The following is an 18,308-nucleotide window of genomic DNA, read 5'->3' as shown; positions in this document are numbered from 1 at the left end:
GCACGACAGTGAGCACCGGGGCATCAGGTACCGGATTGTCTGGCTCGACAGCGGGCATCAGGTCACCAGGTATGACAGCGGGCACTGGGTCACCAGGCATCAGGTCATTTGGCTTGTCAGCGGGCACCGCGTCATCTGGCAAGGCAGTGGGCACCGGGTCACCAGGCATTGGATCATCTGGCTCGACAGCGGGCATCGGGTCACCAGGTATGACAGCGGGCACTGGGTCACCAGGCATCAGGTCATTTGGCTTGTCAGCGGGCACCGCGTCATCTGGCAAGGCAGTGGGCACCGGGTCACCAGGCATTGGATCATCTGGCTCGACAGCGGGCATCGGGTCACCAGGTATGACAGCGGGCACTGGGTCACCAGGCATCAGGTCATTTGGCTTGCCAGCGGGCACCGCGTCATCTGGCAAGGCAGTGGGCACCGGGTCACCAGATATGACAGCGGGCTCTGAGTCAATTGGCACGACAGCGGGCACTGGGTCAGGTACCGGATCATCTGGATCAACAGCAGGCATCGAGTCAACTGGCCTAATAGGATCGTCGGGCTGGATCAGTTCATCATGCTGAGTAGCGGCATCAGGCTGAATGCAGGCATCAGGCTGAGGAGAGGCTTCAGGCTGAAGAGAGGCATCCGGCTGAAGAGAGGCATCCGGCTGAAGAGAGGCATCCGGCTGAAGAGAGGCATCCGGCTGAAGAGAGGCATCAGGCCGAGTAGAGGCTTCAGGCTGAGTAGAGGCTTCAGGCCGAGTCACGGAAGGCAGGCTCACCGGTTTGGATACTGGCAGGATGGTATTGGTTGGAAAGAATTTTCGCTTTTTTCTGGTTTTAACTACTGGAGCACTGCAAGTAAACGCAGGTCTGCAAATGAATGGAGCAGCTGGAGACAGAGAAAAACTGGAGGATGGAACAGGAGAGGGAGCAGTTGCTACAGAGGGCTCTTTTACAGGGTTAAAGGCAGGATAGGTGCAGCGAGTGGGAACAGGGTACTGACATGCGGTAGATAGCAGGGCAGGAGGAGCTGGTGGGAATACAGGAGTAGAGTTAGAAGCAGGACTGGGTCTTTGTAAGCTGACTGAGGCTGGGTGCAACAAATCTGTCCATGTCTGCAGTAGGGGTTGAACAAAGCAGAGCTTACACAAAGCCTGTCTGGTCAATGACTGCACTGCGTTGATACAATCTCTTAGTGTCTGTGGTGAACATGTGGAGTAACGCTCCAAAAGGTAACCCACATCATCCTCTAATAACCACACCAGGGACTCTACCTGGTCTGCACTAAATGGTGGCAAAAATTCATCCCAGCATTCGGGGGAACCAGATGAAACCAACTCTGCACAAACCTCAATCAATGGCTGCACCTCAGAGAACACTATGCCCTGATCTACTAGGACATGAGCGAGCCGTATACATTCTAGCAATTCATCCCGGGTATACTCCTTCAGAGTTTGATAAGCATACTCCCTGTCATCAAACACTAGCAGATATAAATACTCAACCTCATCAAGATCCATCCTTCCCATCAACAAGCCAAGATGGCTTCCCTGTGCAGCCACTTCTGGTCAGGATTGGCCTTGGTGTAATGTCAGGGCTCCCAGGTATGACCAGAGATGTGTGACTGATGCAGGGAAACGCAGACTTCAGAAATGTGATAAACAATATAATTTATTAACACTAACCATACAAACATAAATGCAGGGCAATACTAAACATAATACAGTGCAAACAAACCAAACCAACCACCCACAGATAACAGTACATACAAGCAAGCGTCGTCAGGCAGGCCGGGTCAATATCAATTGGGCAGGTAGGTACGGGGGGAGCAAGCAGAGAATGGTCGGGGTCACAGGCCAGGTTCAGCAGGTAGCAAGCAGCGAGGTACAGAGGGTCAGACAGAGGGGTGGTCAGGGTCACAAGCCAGGATCAGAGCAGGAGAAGTCAGCAGCAGTTCAGATCAGGGTCAGCAAAGGAACAGAAACAGGATGCAGGACAGATACAGGGCCCAGGACAAACACAACACCAAGGCAGAGTCTGCAAGTCTGGCCATCCCTTAAATACCCCAGTATCATCAGTTCCAGGTGTTAGCTGGCTGAAAGGTTGAGTCTCTGATTGCTGGGAGCACCCGCTGGCCAGCCCTGGTACTGCAGATCAAAAGGCAGGTGAGTCCCACCATTGCTGGCCAGTCCATTCCTAACACTGCCTACATACTCTTGCAACAGGACGGGCATTGGCGTGCACCAGGAGGAACCCAGGACCCACTGCACTAGCATAGGGTTTGACAATGGGTCCAAGGATTTCATCTTGATACCTAATGACAGTCAGGATGCTATTGTCTAGCCTGTAGAGTTCTGTGCATCCCTCTATGGAAATGCCTCCCCAGACCATCACTGACCCACCACCAAAACGATCATGCTGAATGATGTTTCAGGCAGCATAACTTTCTCTTTCGCATCTGTCACATGTGCTCAGGGTGAACCTGCTCTCATTTGTGAAGAGCACAGGGCTCCAGTGGTGGACCTGCCAATTCTGGTGTTCAGTGGCAAATGACAATCGAGCTCTATGGTGCCAGGCAGTGAGCACAGGGCCCACTAGAGGATGTCGGACCCTCAGGCCACCCTTATGAAGTCTTTTTCTGATTGATTGGTCAGAGACATGCACACCAGTGGCCTGCTGGAAGTCATTTTGTAGTGCTCATCCTGTTCCTCCTTGCACAAAGGAGCAAATATTGGTCCTGCTGACTGCCCTGTTCAGTTCTCCTAGAGTAACTGCCAGTCTTCAGGAATCTCCTTCATGCTCTTGAGACTGTGCTGGGAGACACAGTAAACCTTCTGGCAATGGCACATATTGATGTGTCATCCTGGAGGAGTTGGACTGCCTGTGAAACCTCTGTAGGGTCCAGGTATCGCCTCATGCTACCAGTAGTGACACTGACTCTAGCCAAATGCAAAACTAGTGAAAAACAGTCAGAAAAGATGAGTAGGGGGAAAAAATGTCAGTGGCCTCCACCTGCAAAGCCCTGTTTTGGGAGTCGTCTCATTGTCTCTAGTGCACCTGTTGTTAATTTAATTAACACTAAAGCAGCTGAAACTGATTAACAACCCCCTCTGCTACTTAACTGACCAGATCAATATCGCAGGAGTTTAATTAACTTGATGCTATGTTCTGATTAAAAAGTGTTCCTTTAATTTTTTTGGGCAATGTATTATATATCTTTTATTATGAAATGAATTTTAAAATCATAATTTTGTACAAACCACCTTCACCCTTCCCCATATATAAAAAGTGACAACGTTGTCAACCCATATACTGAACATTCAAGCCACACGCAGCCACAACATACGAAACTGATTATGCTAATTTTTCTACGTTTCCACAGTATATGATATTTCACCACAGTGCAAGGTATATTAACCTCTTGGCGCCGGCCATGCGCAAAAGTGCGGCCTCCCGGCATCTGGGCCTTGATGCCGAGCGGCCGCATATTTGCGTGCAATTAAGAAAAACATATGTGCTGAGAGCGTGCTCCCTGCACGCTCCCAGCACATCTGTCGGTACTGACGGAAAGGTCCCCATCTCCTCTTTCGATCAGGATCTTTCCCAATCACGTGACCACTGTGACGGCGAATCGCATGACCATAAAACCCCTCCCCACCTCCCGGCTTCTGAAAACCCTTAAAGGGCTGGGAGGCGCCAGCACCAATGGGTTAAATATTTGCAAGATGTATCAAATCCATGAAAATATAATTAACCATGCACTGTACTGTAAGTCAGTTATCACATATCATCAATGGTAATATATAGCTCTCATATATGCTTGAGAATCAACCAAAATAATCAGAAGTGTGCAAAAATTATTGCTGAGTATATGTAAATCAAGCAAGAAGGCAATGTATAAAAGCTTATCCATCCATGGAGCCAATTAAATAAATTGCTGTCTCACAACTATGCAAGCTGCTAGCAGCTTGAACATATGAGATAACTGACTTACAGTGCATGGTTACTACAAATGTGTGATTTTAAAATAAATTCATAATAGAGGATATATAATGTTTTAGAAGTGAGTAGATACTCCTCAGTACCTCACTAATACCTTTTCTTCTGATTAATGGTCTGTCCCATTAATTAATATGCTGTGTACATACAAATAGGAGGATTGCCCTTTATTTGGGGAGTGAGCATAATATATTTGAGTTCTCACTTATAAATAGGAGGCGCAAATGCCTAGCACATTACACAAGATTTATTGAAGCAAATGAACAAAGCCAATTTAATACTCACAAAAGACAGAAGTAATATGCATGATAAACAACTAATTTTCAACCAACCTAGGTTGACCATCCGTTGTTTATGCCTGCATATTACTTCTGTCTTTTTTGAGTATTAAATTGGCTTTGCTCATTTGCTTCAATAAATCTTGGGTAATGCGCTAGACGTTTGAGTCCCCGTGTGTTCTTTTTTCAGTTTATGGTTGGATCCCCCTGTCTGAGTGCTGCACTATTAAGGCACTTTCCTGGAGGAAACACTCACCTTGCAACATACTCCAAACTAGTGACTTTTCCTTTTGAGCACTGGATAAGTTGTTTTCTTGACTCTCCCCTATAAGTCTTTACAGTTTTATCGTTTGGTTTATGATTTATCTCAGTATGAGTATCCAGTGCAGCACAAAATAAAACCCTCATCTTTTCTGGTGAGCAAAGCCTTTCTTGGGGTAAAATCATTTCCTAGATTATCTCCTACAAGAAGAATTTACTGGTACTGTACAAAGAGGTGAGTGAACACCTCAGAACAGCACTGAGGGCATTTATTCAATAAAGTACATCAGAACATAGGAAACATCGAGATGCAGTTATAATGTTTTGATATGTGGGCAGATCACATGTTAAACACTCCAACATTAATTTACAGCTCCACAAATTTGACAACAAAGCTGGGAAATTATTATCCAGACTAAGTAAAGGACCACATATCCCCACACACATTTCCAGGTTAAAAAACAAAGTCACTCAGGAACTCCCACTTCCACCCCAACAAGAATTAACAAAGTTCTTAAAAACATTTATTCTACTTTATACGTGCAGGACCCATAGATCAGAATTCAGCCTCCACCTTTTTGGATTCACTAACCCTTCCTACTATCACTTCCTTCCAGTTAACAATTTTAAACGCACCCATAATGCAAAAGGAAATAACTCAGGTAATTAAATAGGACTAGCTAACAACAAAGCCCCAGACCCTAACAGGTGCTCATATGGATTTCATAAGATGTTTAAAAATGACTTTCTTTCAACATTACACAAGGTGTACATTGGGATGTGGTCAGGAGGACCGAACCTGCCCACATCTACTCAACCATATATAATAAACAAAATGATATAGTGCTTATACGACAAATATACCATAAATTACACCAACAATTTTAGTTCACCAAATGTATATAATTTCTGCAAAAAATTACCCATCGGTCTATGTCATTTCAAGTGTATCACTTTAAATCTTAGCTTTATTGCCTCTACACTCCACCAGCTTAAATGATGTGAGTGCTGTGAATGCTTCACTCCCACCAGTTGACAGTCAAAATAAATGTTTATCAGTAATTTTTAATGTAAACATTTTGTAGGATTACATGCGTTTACATGGTATGCTTGGCTGTATGTGTTTAAGTAAAATGCATTATTTATTGGGAAGAATAGAAAGCATCATGCCAAAATACTCACGTAGATCATGTAGGCTCAAATCTTTAAACGTTTTGTAGAATCCACGTGTTTACATGGCATGCATGTTTGCATGCGTTTGTATATAATGTATGTGATTTATTTTTTTACTTCAACTGTTTATCAGTGAGTTTAAATTTCAATGGTTTTTATTGAGTTTAAAAAAATCTTACAAAAGAAGGACAAAAACATTATTATACTATAGATGAGATAAAGAGTATAGTACACTGCTGTCCCTTAGCAAACAATACAATATGTATATCACTTACTTTTAGGCCAGCAATGTGGGATTTATGCCATCACTAACAACAATCAGCATTCTATAACAAAGCATGGATGAACTAGACAATATGGATACTATATCAGATAAAACATCATAATACAGAAGAAGAAAGTAAGTATAAAGGTGGGATAAGAAAACTGAAGAAAATAGTAGGAAAACAGTATTGGGTACCGCAGTTCGAGACATCATATCTACACGTTGGTAACCTAGGCCATTAGGAATGATGCATCAGCTTTTCCCAAGGAGCCCATGTGGCATGGAATTTGTTAATCTGAAATGCGGAGTAAGCTATATGTTTCTCATATTCATCAGCCAAGGCTATTTGTCTTTTAAGCACTAATATATTTGGGGATCCATTAGATTTCCTCTGTTTAGTAATAGAAAGTCTTAAAGGAAATAACACATGCATAATAATAGGTGTATACTTAGAAGGTATTTTCTCTGTGCCTACACTAAGAAGAGCCAGTTCAAGGATGGGTGGTATTCTTAATTGTGTAATAGATGTTATAAGTCTAAAGATTTTTTTTTACAGAAACAACTTAAATATGGACAGGACCACAGCATGTGTATTAAGGACCCTTGGAGGCCGCAGCCTTCCCAACATCTAATTCACGGGAGGATGCAAATTTTGCCATTACATGGGGGGCTAAATACCACCTTAAGTGTATTTTTTGGGACATCTCCCAATATGTAGAGTATCTAAAGTGTCTGTAGTTGCACAAAAGATTTTTGTAAAATCAATTTCCACTTGCAAAGTGGAGGAGATTTAATAAACACTGATTTGGCTTGTAACACACTGGGGTGGATTTACTGAGATTGCAGAGGGCTACATCTGGTGCAGCTGTGCATGGTAGCCAATCAGCTTCTAACTTCAGCTTGTTCAATTAAGCTTTGACAATGAAACCTAGAAGCTTATTGGTTTTTATGCAGAACTGCACCAGATTTTGCACTCTCCAGTTTTAGTAAATCAACCCCATTTCAAAAAAATGGAAATATCTTTATTTTTCTCCCTGGCCCCAGTTCAGAACATCCAAGCCCTCAGAGAAACTTTCAGTTGCGGGATTGGGTATTTTGAATTAAAGGATCTTAAAGCTGCGTAAATCAGAAAATCTTAATTTAGTAGAGAGAGGGAAGAGTGGAAATGAGTAATAGGTCTTTATGGTCTCATGAGGAAATGCATCCTAGAGGGTGAGGCTTCGGGCCTCAGGCCAGGAAACAAAGGAGATATGAGGCGTTAAGTGATTAAAAATAGTTAGAGGTATTGGTCTCTTAATATCTGTTCCCTAATGGCTAGGGTTTTTCAAAAAGCATATCCAAGCTTAAAGTGTAGGCAAAATGGTAAGGTGAGTTGAAGTGTAGGTAAAACACAGTATGGAGTGGGCTAATACCAGGGTCTTCAAGGAACCAGTAGGGACAAAAAATTGTTCAATAATGCACCATTTGTTAGAAGGGTAAGGGCAGAACCAAAATTTTGCCTGATCCAGCACTGAAGCGATATAATAGTCTTTTAAGTCTGAGAGTCCCATTCCCCCTGCTTGTTTGAGTTTTATAAGTAATGCATGGGAGCATCTGCCTTTTTTTTTATCTGCCATATAAACTTGGAGAGCAGGCATTGTAGAATGCGAAGAAAGGGGCTAGGCAATTGGATTGAAAGAGCTCTAAAATAATATAGGACTTTAGGGAGAATCACCATTTTAAAGGCAGCAAGTCTACCTGACCAGGATAAGTAATATTTCCTAAACAACAAACAATAATAATAAAAACAATACAGCGCAAACAATACAAATAATCAAAACTGTGAAAACTTATATGTGAAAGTCCAAAGAAAAAGTCCCAAATTTTAATTTTAATAAAAATGTGAAATAATAATTTTTCAAATTTTTTGGGACATTGGACTTTAGTTCAATGTCCCAAAAAATGTGAAAAATTATCATTTACTCAAACATTATACATTTTCCAGCTTGCTCACATCTTCTGTGAAAAGCATTTTGTAGATCCACACTCACCAAATGCTGTGGACTCCGAAACCGGTATGGCTTTAAGATGCAAAAAAGGCAAGCCTGCAGGTGGGGTGTGGTGTCCTCAGAGATGATATAACTCTTTATGCGTTTTCACACTGACTCTCTTTCTCAGATATTTCCTCATATAGCTATAAACATAAAAGAAAAAGATGCCAATGTTATATTGCTATATACCAATAAAAAATATATTTTATAAAAAATGCAAAAAAACACCTTCCTTATATTCACATAAAGTAATTAAGCCCCAATCTCCATAGGGTAATTTGATCTCCCACATCACAGATGGTAATCCACCCTTATCTTCCTCCAAGCTCTCACTCCTGGATGGACAGATGGATGGATAGGGGTACCTTATGACCAGCTAGTTACACTCAAGCCTCCGCTCATGGTTCTTCCTTAATTTACCCCGAATATATTCTCATGGATGGATGGATGAAAAAATGCAAAAGAAAAAATACCAAAATAGCGTAATACTGTTAAAAACTATTTAATACTAATAAATTTAATAATTCCTAAGCCTACATAGTTCTCTAGTAACCGACATAATGAGTGGTGGGTAGTTAGCTTGGAAAAGGTCAGTGGTGGGATTAGTGAGTGCCAAGGCAGGTCAATGGTTCAGATGACCCTATATAAGGCAAACTAGTTTGTAAGCTGAGAACCAAGGCCGGATCTAGTCCGACATTCATAATGTTAGATTTAGGTTCATTTATTTTGTAATAGGACACTGCATTAAAAGACTGCAGAATGAAGTGGGTGGTGGGTAAGGAAATGCTTGGTTTAGCGAGTGTTAAAATAACATTGTCTGTGAATGATATAGTGTTGAATTGATCTCCAATTTTTATGCCAATAATATCAGCGTGGGATCTTATTGATTCTACCAGTGGTTCCATTAATAATGTGAATATTAAAGGTGACAAAGGACAACCCTGGTGTGTGCCATTAGTTATAGGAAAGCTTTGTGATATCATGCCTTCTGTGTATACCCTAGCGGAGGGAGTTGTGTATAAAGCCATTACCGTTGAGTGTATACAGTAGTTCCTGAAAGGCCAAACATGAATACAGTTTGTGAAAGCTACTCCCAGTGAATGCAGTCGAAGGCTTTTTCAGTATCTAAAGTTAACAGTAAAGATGGTACATTCTTCTGAGTTGCTTAGTGGAGTATGTTAATATTGCGCCTTGTGGCATCTGGAGCTTGTCTGCCTGCAACAAAACCTACCTGATCAGGCTCAATTAGTAGTGGTAAGTATTTTACTATACAATTTGCTATTAATTTGGTGTAGATTTTTAAATCTCAATAAAGAAATCCGATGGAAGTTTTGAGGCTGCATAGGTTCTTTTCCAGGTTTGGGTAAAGTCACTATGGTAGCGCATTTCTTGCGGGAAATAAGCAGAGGTTGTGGCAATGTTGTACATCTTTTCCATGTTGGGACTAAGCAGAGCAGAAAATAGGCAATATTATTCCGATGAAAGTCCATTCAGACCTGAGGATTTGTTAGCTGGTATGTTTTTTATAATGGTTTCAATTTCAAATGTTATAATTGGTTCATTAAGTACGTTCAGTTGCACCTGGTCTAGTTTATGCAGGGACACAGAGTTTAGAAAAGTTTCAATTGCTGAAGGGGTAGGTTGAGGAACAGAATCGTTCTCCTTTAAATTTTAAAGAGCTCTGTAATATACACTAAAAGCATTTGCTATGTCTTGGGGATTGTGTAGTTTTTCCTTTTGTAAAGGGGTGTAAGATATATGGCATTCTTTGTTTGTATGTTTTTTCTTTAGTTTGAGCCGCTAGGGGTTTGCCTGCCTAGTTACCATGTGGGTAAGAATTGGCTTTTAGGGTGCTAAGGTGGTGGGTATGATAAGTAAGCAGTAAGGTAAGGAGTTTGTGTCTAGCCTGGAGTAATTTGGAGCTAATATTAGGAGAAGGTGCTTGTTTATTTGCCGACTCTAAAGAGTCTATGGTTGCAAGAAGTGTATCTACCTGCTGTGACCTTTGCTTTCTAGATATAACACTCAGTCTGATAAGGTGTCCCCTAATATACGCTTTGTGCACATTCCATAAAGTGAAGGCTTGACTAGGGTAACCCATATGTCTCCAAGTCCTTCTATATTTCACCATAGATACCCTTCCCAACTTATACTAATTAAGAAATGACCAAAGACTTGATTTGGAGAAAACTGGCCAGCTTAGCCATTTATTAACAAATACTGTAAACCAAAATAACATTCCTTAAAAGAGAAAACATATACATACAGTAGACCAATTGCCATAACATACAGGTTGCCGGTCTTGGGAGGCACTTGAGAACCAACATCAGGTTGTGTATCTGCGTTACTGCTTCACGATCTCCAGCCGCAAAACACCGGCTCGGGGTCATACCCACTTTTCTTTGGATACCAACTTGTTACCACTTCCCAGATAATACCTCATTAACTGTGATCCAACTGAGAACGCCATACCTTGGATGGGTCACTGCTATGAACGGTTCCGAAAATGTTAACGCTTTCAAAGACCCAAACCTCCAAAAGCCCTAGAGCCCAAAAAAAACAAACAACAGGGAAGGAAGATTCCTTCATGCCCGCTGATCTCAAGGATTTTGCCGCTCTTTGGGTCTCCTCCTCATGTACCCCACAGCAGCTCCATCTACTCTCTGCAACTCCCAATCCAGTAGGTGACCACCTTTCTAACCAACTATAGCTTAACCCTGTTCTGCCTTGTATCCCCTGCCCCCCTTATCAAGTAGCCCTTCGCCTATTTTTTTTTTGCTTTGGGCTTATCTTGACTAGGGTAACTCATATGTCTCCAAGTCCTTCTACTTTAGATGGATCACTGCTATGAACTGTTCCAAAAATATTGATGCCTCCAAAGACCCCAACCACCGCCGCTCGCAGCTGTGACACCTTACACCTGAGAGCCCCACCACCAACGCAGTGCCCGCTGAACCCCATCCTGTAGGCCCAAAAACCACAGATCCATTCCCACTACATTCCAGTTTAACCCATCGCTCCATAGATACTGCCAGGTATCCACTTCAAGATCCTGATGCTGAACAACAAAACCCCCATTGCGCACCACAAAATGGCCAACTTCTTTATTGACCTTGGTCCGTGCAACCACTCAACAGACCAGGCAAAATGCCACGAAGTGCGACCAACAATCTCGGACCAAATTACCACCATGTCCGGGAAGGCAGTGCGCAGCCAAAGAAAATCATACTTAATATCCTGGATGAGATGCTACATGGATCTAATCGCCAGGTTGTTACCACCCACATGCAATACCACTATGTCTGGAGCCCTGTCCAGCCAAGCAAAATGATGCAGTCCCGGCAGGAACCTGCACCACAGCAAACATGGAACACCTATCCACCTAACCAAGGCCTCTGACCTAGAAAAACCCAACTGCTACTCATTAGGCTGGATATCAAATAGTTCCAAAAGTTTGATCCTTAAGAAGCCAGCATCACGCCACTTCCTGGGCCAGTGTTCCGCACTCTGTCGGCCACCAAGAAAAGCCCCGTAGCCTGTTGAACCCACAGCATCCGTAATGAGCTTCAAGTCAAAGTTACTAACAGGGCCCTGAAGCCAAAGGGAATGGCCATTGAAGGTGTTCAAAAACATATGCCACACCCATAAGTCTGCTCTATATTCACTGCTTAATGTGAGGAAATGCAGAGAAGAAGAGAATCCCGCAGTGACAGCTGACAAGCGACAGCTAAAAATCCTGCCCATAGGCAAAATGCAGCACACAAAGTTGAGGCTACCCAGGAGGGACTGTAGGTGCCGCAGTTGAATCGTGTGCTTACCGACCACTACGTGAATCTCAGCCTTGTGGGCGAGCAGCTTGAAGTCAGGCAGGTGGCATTCCATGGCAAGCGAGTCGATAACAGTCCCCAAAAAAATAATCACTGCTGTCGGGCCTTCCGTCTTACATTAGGTTGTGACACTATATCAGTGTTGTTGTGCCACATACAAAATGGATCCACTGTGGCAGACCCTCCTACTATCATTGATCAGACTAGGATATAGAATGAATATCTGATCTGAACACACGTTGTAATAACATCATGTCCATCAACATTAAATCTATTCTACAATATGTTCATCTAGAGTGAGAAAAGAAGCTAAAGTCCTTTTCTGTCACATGCTGGCACCTCCAGACGTCATACAGCTTGGAGGAGGTCAAGAACTGCTGTAGTGTAACTCTATACAGAGTTGCAGGTGCCCCAGTAGAAATGTCCATGGATTTGTTAGGTATGTTAGGTATATTAAAGTCTCCGCATATTAGCACAAAACATTGACATACTTTGGTGACTTTTTTCCAGATGTTTCTTAACCTCCCTGATGGTATTCCCGAGTGTAGCTCGGGGTAAAGTTTCAATACCACAAGCGGTAACCCCGAGCTACACTCGGGCTTACCATGCAGCGCTGCTCCTGCATCTGTTCTTCACTTACCTTGTCCTGCGCTCCCGCAGTGTCCTCGGCAATGTAATCCGGCGGATGCCGGCATCTGTCATCTAGGTTCCATCCCCTGCGAGCGTCGGGACATACGGGGGACGGAAGTGGCGGGAAATTTGAAAATTACAAAAAGTGACATTCACTAAATTCACTAAAATCACATAGTATAACATTACTGTATCAAACCATTTCACATACATTTTGTCCCGAGTGCTTTGTCCTGTGCCCTGCCTGCATTTTTACTGTTCTTTCTGCCTGGAAACTGAGAAACGTCCACGGCATCCAAAAAGCATCCCTTTAGGTAAAAATCAGTTTTAGACCAGCTAGAGAACAGCGATAGTAAATTAGAACTACTTGCAGAATTGAGTGATAATGATTCGTGGGGAAATTCGTCATCAGACACTGAAAACGATTTTGCGACTTTGCTCAGTGATGTGTGAACTTGGCGCTATATTTCAAATTTCAGTGTTTTTGGTTTGATTATATTATTGAGTTAAATTTATTATTATATTATTATTTTTTATGATTATTTATTAAATTATAATTTATGATTTCGTGTTTCAAATTTTAACATACCCGGGATGTTTACTAGACTCTTGCTCGGACAGATTTCAGTGAGTTATTCCTAAAAATTACAGGCCTACGATAAAAAAAATACATATTTCCATGCAAAAAAATGTACTGCTTTGAGCACAGAAATATGGACATAATCAGAACGCTAGGGAGGTTAAATAAAAAATCTGATGGGCAGATAAACATTTATCAGTGTATACTTAATATTATCGATTTTGCAGATCAGGAAAAGGAACCTGCCTGAATTATCTGCCACTGATGATATCAAAGAAAATGCTAGAGTCCTTCACAGCAAGTAGAACACCTCTCTTCTTTTCACTGCCATTTGATGTACATATATGGAAAAAATGCCTGTTAGAGAAATGAGGAGGTTTTTGGCCGTGAAAGTGTGTCTCTCACATTGAAGAGCTTTGGCTTCCCTCCAGACCATGTAGTGTTTGGCAGGGCTGTTCAGCCCTTTTACATTTATAGAGGAGATCCTAAACTGCATATGTGTTGCTGGTATAATGCTTCCAAAAAAAAGCTTTGTTTTAGTAGTAAGGAGGTCAAACAGTAGGTGTAAGAAATGGTCTGGATTACTTGAGGCTGACTTCATAAGTTGTATCTTGCTGAAGAGGTGAGGATGATATAACCTAGATGCCGTAGTCATCAAAAGGATCTTTAACAGTGAGCCATAGCATTCGTTATCCCTGAACAGTGGAGTACCCAAGAAGAATGAAATAATCAAAAACATAACATAGCAGAAAAAGAGACAGAGCAACAAGTTCAACTGAACAATTTTTAAAGATTAAAGTAGAATACTGCAGTTAGATGCAGAACATTGAGCGGCCAGCAACTGCAAGTTTCTTTGGGGTATGAAGGAAAAAATGTGTGGTGTATAATTTTTCCTCCGGAGCCCATCGGAGCTTCAACTCCGATGGGCTCCTCATTAGTTGAAGCATTGCCTGAAGGCAATTTGAATTAACCATATCCACACCTTGTCAATCAGAGTTGACCCATTTGGGGGAAGATGATGTGATAGGAAGCCCTGTCTATGGTTCAAGGATTTTCCATTTTTTCAGGAGGTGGATCCCCTCTTCCAGGCTGGTAATGGTGTGATCCTTACCTTCTGTAGTAATTATAATTTTAGCCGGATAGCCCCACCTATATGAAATCTGATGGTTCATTATAGTAGACAGATTGCTGCATTGCTGTAGTGTGTATTGGGACAAACCGGCAAATAGCAGCAAGCCTTGTAGACATTTTGGTAGTGTGTCAGCGGTGGGGAGAGCACTGAGTGTTCATTCCTCCTTGGCAGGAGAATTCCTCTGCCAAGTGCCTAGTCCTAGTCTAACTAGGCAGATCCCTTTGAGAACATGTGTGTGTGCATGAAACGCGTCAGTGGAGCCAATGCGCTGACGTCACTCCGCCGCAACCACGTGATGGTCCGCCGTCTATCTTTGTGAGTGATTTTACCTTATTGTTTTGTGAGATAGCTCCATGTGGTTGCTTTTAAATAAACATACTACACTATATTATGCTGTCTCCGGGCTCGGTTTATGAGCTTGCACTCTAGGAGGAATCCTACCCCTGGATAAATCATAGGTCTATTCTGGTTTGCTGCCTGCTTCTGGAGAGATCCCACCCCTGGATAGACCGCTGACTGGAGATGGGAATTGAACAGAGTTGCCCCTAAGTGTCAGACCATTCTATGCTGGTTTGCTACTTGCTTCTGGTGAGTGCATGATGGTGGAGGAATAACGCGGAAGTCACTATTTCTTTTTTCTTCGGTTGATCACATCACAATTTTGGGATTATTGTTTTCCCTACTTTGGGACTACCATAATTACTGTGCATCACTTGTACATTTGTCATTTTGCATATTTGACATCCATTTTGTGTGGTGGCACTGTTTTTCATTTTATTTATCTTTTAAAGTGCTGCACCTATTTATAATTATTTGTGTCAGTGGAGGCGGTGGGTTTGCCACATTGTGCCAGCTGCTTCCTTCCTTTATTTATTTTTTCTTTGCACTCACCATTTATTTATTTTTTCAGGGTCCATCCTATGCTTTGGAGAAATGGTTATATGAGGTTACAGTGTTTGGGCATGCTCAACAACCAAAACCCAATTTTTTTCTGCTGTCAAATGGTAGCACAAACTATACAATATTTGGTCATGGTGGATCTGTTGTTCTGCAAGTATTATTATGCTGGGTTATGATGGTTTGTCTCTATTAAATGTTACTAAACCCACAACAGTGAAATCAGTCTGTATATGCAATAAAGCATGCTTGCTATACTAACAGTGGAGCCTAAGGGGTTAATCTTCTGTATTGTGTAAAAAGGCTGTTGATCCTTACTTCTCTGATACTCCCCTTCTTCCAGTGTCCCCCTCTTATCACATGATAAGACATATTGTGTGGAGACACTCTGCACATGCTCAGTTTGGTGTGTATTTTTTTCTCTTGAGAGAGTGCATGTGATTAGTACAGGGCCAATCAGCACTGTCCAAACAGAGTCAGGGGTTCTGCATCCTCCTAGAGCAGAAGGAAAACTCATCCTACAAGCTTTAACCAATGCTCTGCTGAACACTGATAGAATTCACAAGACAGCTATAACTGCTGATGATAAAAGGTATTTAGCAGTTTATGTTTACTAAAATAATTGCATTTCCATGTTCTGTGTACAGTGGGAGACCAGATATAGTGAATGCAGGGTCCTGAGTTTAATAAGACTTTAATACTTGAAACCTAATTTTTACAAAGCTTCTTATACAGGTGCAGAAATTGTTCTTTTTTGGGAAGGGTAAATATTGCAATGGCCACTAATTCTTTGGTTGAATTTTAATGTATCAGCTAAAAAATGGACAACACGTTGTTTTCTCATGTTTTCTATGTATTTTTTCTGCTCCTGAGTAGAATACAATGTAATGTATAGATTTATAGATTGCTTGAATTGCTTCTGATGAGCACTCTTAAAGGATAAGTTCACCTTTTAAGAAAAAACAATAAATGCGCATATTTTTTGCAGGAAAAAAAAGTATTACTTTTTCCTGCAGAAACCTGAAAAACAATGCACCCATGATCAGTGGATCAAGAATACAATGTCAGGCTTCTGCAGACAATCTCTGCATCTTTCAGCCCATACCTGCATATGGGCTGTCAGTTACAAAGCTACAGGGTTTGTGAATGACCTACAAGGGCGCTTATCAGCACTTTTACAGTTCATTCAGAACTAAAAGCAGTCAACTGCGGTGGCTGATGGTAGTTGTATAGTGATGGGCCAAACACCCCCCTGTGCAGTTCACGGTCGAACATTCAAACTTAACGAATGTTCAACCGTGAACTTCAAACAGGGGCAATTCACTAAGTGGTATCTTACTGCATCCAAGTATGTGGTAAGATACCATGCAGCATTTTTAACAAAAAAAACCTACTAAAATACTGCAAGAGTTATTTTATTAAGTTATGTAGTATTTTAATAGTGAAAACATGTTTTAATGTATCAGCTGTCAACGGGATTCCCCGCTGACACCTGAATGTAAAAAGAATTCCAGCAATTAAAAATTTTGCAAAAAAAATGGTGAGTCCTCCCCAAAATCCATACCTGACCCTTATCCGATCATACAGCCCAGCAGGTCAGGGAAGGGGGGACGAGTGTGCTGCCCCCCCTCCTGAACCATACCAGACTACATGCCCTTAACATGGGGGTGCTTTGGGGCAGGGAGGGCTTCCCCCCAAAACACCTTGTCCTCATGTTGATGGGACAAGGGCCTATTCCCCACAACTGTGGCCGGTGGTTGAGGAGATCTGCAGGTGGGGGGCTTATCAGAATCTGGAAGCCCCCCATTAACAAGGGGGTCCCCAGATCCCAGCATCCCCCCATTGTTTATGAGTATGGCGTACATGGTACACCTACTCGTTCACACAAAAAAAGTGTAGTGCAAAAAATTACAGTAGACAATCTTTGACAAGTCCTTTATTAACCACTTCATTACAGGGAACTTTTACCCCCTCTGTGCCCAGGTCAATTTTCAGCATTCAGCGTTGATGCATTTTGAATGACAATTGTGCAGTCATGCAACACTGTACCAATAAAAAAATTTGTAGCATTTTTTCACAAAAATAGAGCTTTACTTTGGTGGTATTTAATCACCACCATTTTTTTTTTTTGCTAAATAAACAAAACAAAAAGAAAAAAACTTTTGAAAAAATAATGTGTTTGTTTCTGTTATATGTTGCAAATAAAAAAAATGTCTTCATAAATGTAGGTCAAAATGTATTCTGCAAATTAGTCCATATTATTTAGTCTGCAGGAAAGTCCTCAAACGATGGAATATGTATCTGACAATCGATCAATCCTGATGTACTGACAACCCATCTAATTTCTTGAGGCCAAAAACACCAGGATTTTTGGAAAATAGTCCAAGGTATTTAGTAAGAGGTATGGTGAGTTTTTTGGAAGTTGTAATTTGTTGTTACAATTTTATAGAATATATAGAAATTAAAATTAAAAAAAAAAATCACAATTTTTTGTTTTTACATATTGTCACCAGTCCAATACAGCATTATTATATAAGTTGTGTGGTGGTAATCAAGGACACTGACTGGTGACAGTATGTAAACAAAAAAAATAATAATAATTTAAAAAAATATATTATTACATTAATTTTTCTTTTTTTTTACTATTTACTATTTTTTTGAACACACTGTGACCAAAGCAATACAATGTTACCATAGTAACATTGAACTACTCTGGGCAAGTGATCAGGATTTTTTTTTCTTTTACAAATTAGGATTGCTAATACCAATGTATTTCAGAGTATTTTAAGAGTTACTCTGCACCAGTTGCCCCGCCCAACCCCTACCCTGCCCCGCCCTTAATTCTGCCACTAAAAACGCACTCGTAGATTATCTCATGAAATGGCACTGTTAAATGTTTTATGCATAGTGAAGAAAGGGAAGGAAGGAAGGAATTAAGGAAGGAAGGAAGGAAGGAAAGAAATGGAAGGAAGGAAGGGAGAAAGGGAGGGAGGGGTGGAAGGAAGGAAGGAAGGGAAGATAAGGTGGGATAGGTGGAAGGAATAGAGGGAGGGGTGGAAAGAAAAAGAGGGGTGGGGAGGAGGAGCCTGTCAGGACAGGAGCCGAGGAACGGACAGGCAGGCCTAACAATGTAACGCACTGACTGACGACAACCACCACGCACAGACCGAAGTCCCTCAGGGCGCGGAGTCTAAGTCCCAGGCTGCCCTTCACCAGGGCCCCTGATGGTGGGGATGGACT

The sequence above is a fragment of the Staurois parvus genome, unplaced genomic scaffold, assembly GCF_062004578.1.
Source record: "Staurois parvus isolate SC_StPar_1 unplaced genomic scaffold, SC_StPar_1.0 ptg000087l, whole genome shotgun sequence".
Classification (NCBI taxonomy): domain Eukaryota; kingdom Metazoa; phylum Chordata; class Amphibia; order Anura; family Ranidae; genus Staurois; species Staurois parvus.
The sequence above is the reverse complement of the archived record's forward strand: the minus strand, read 5'-3'. Positions refer to the sequence as shown.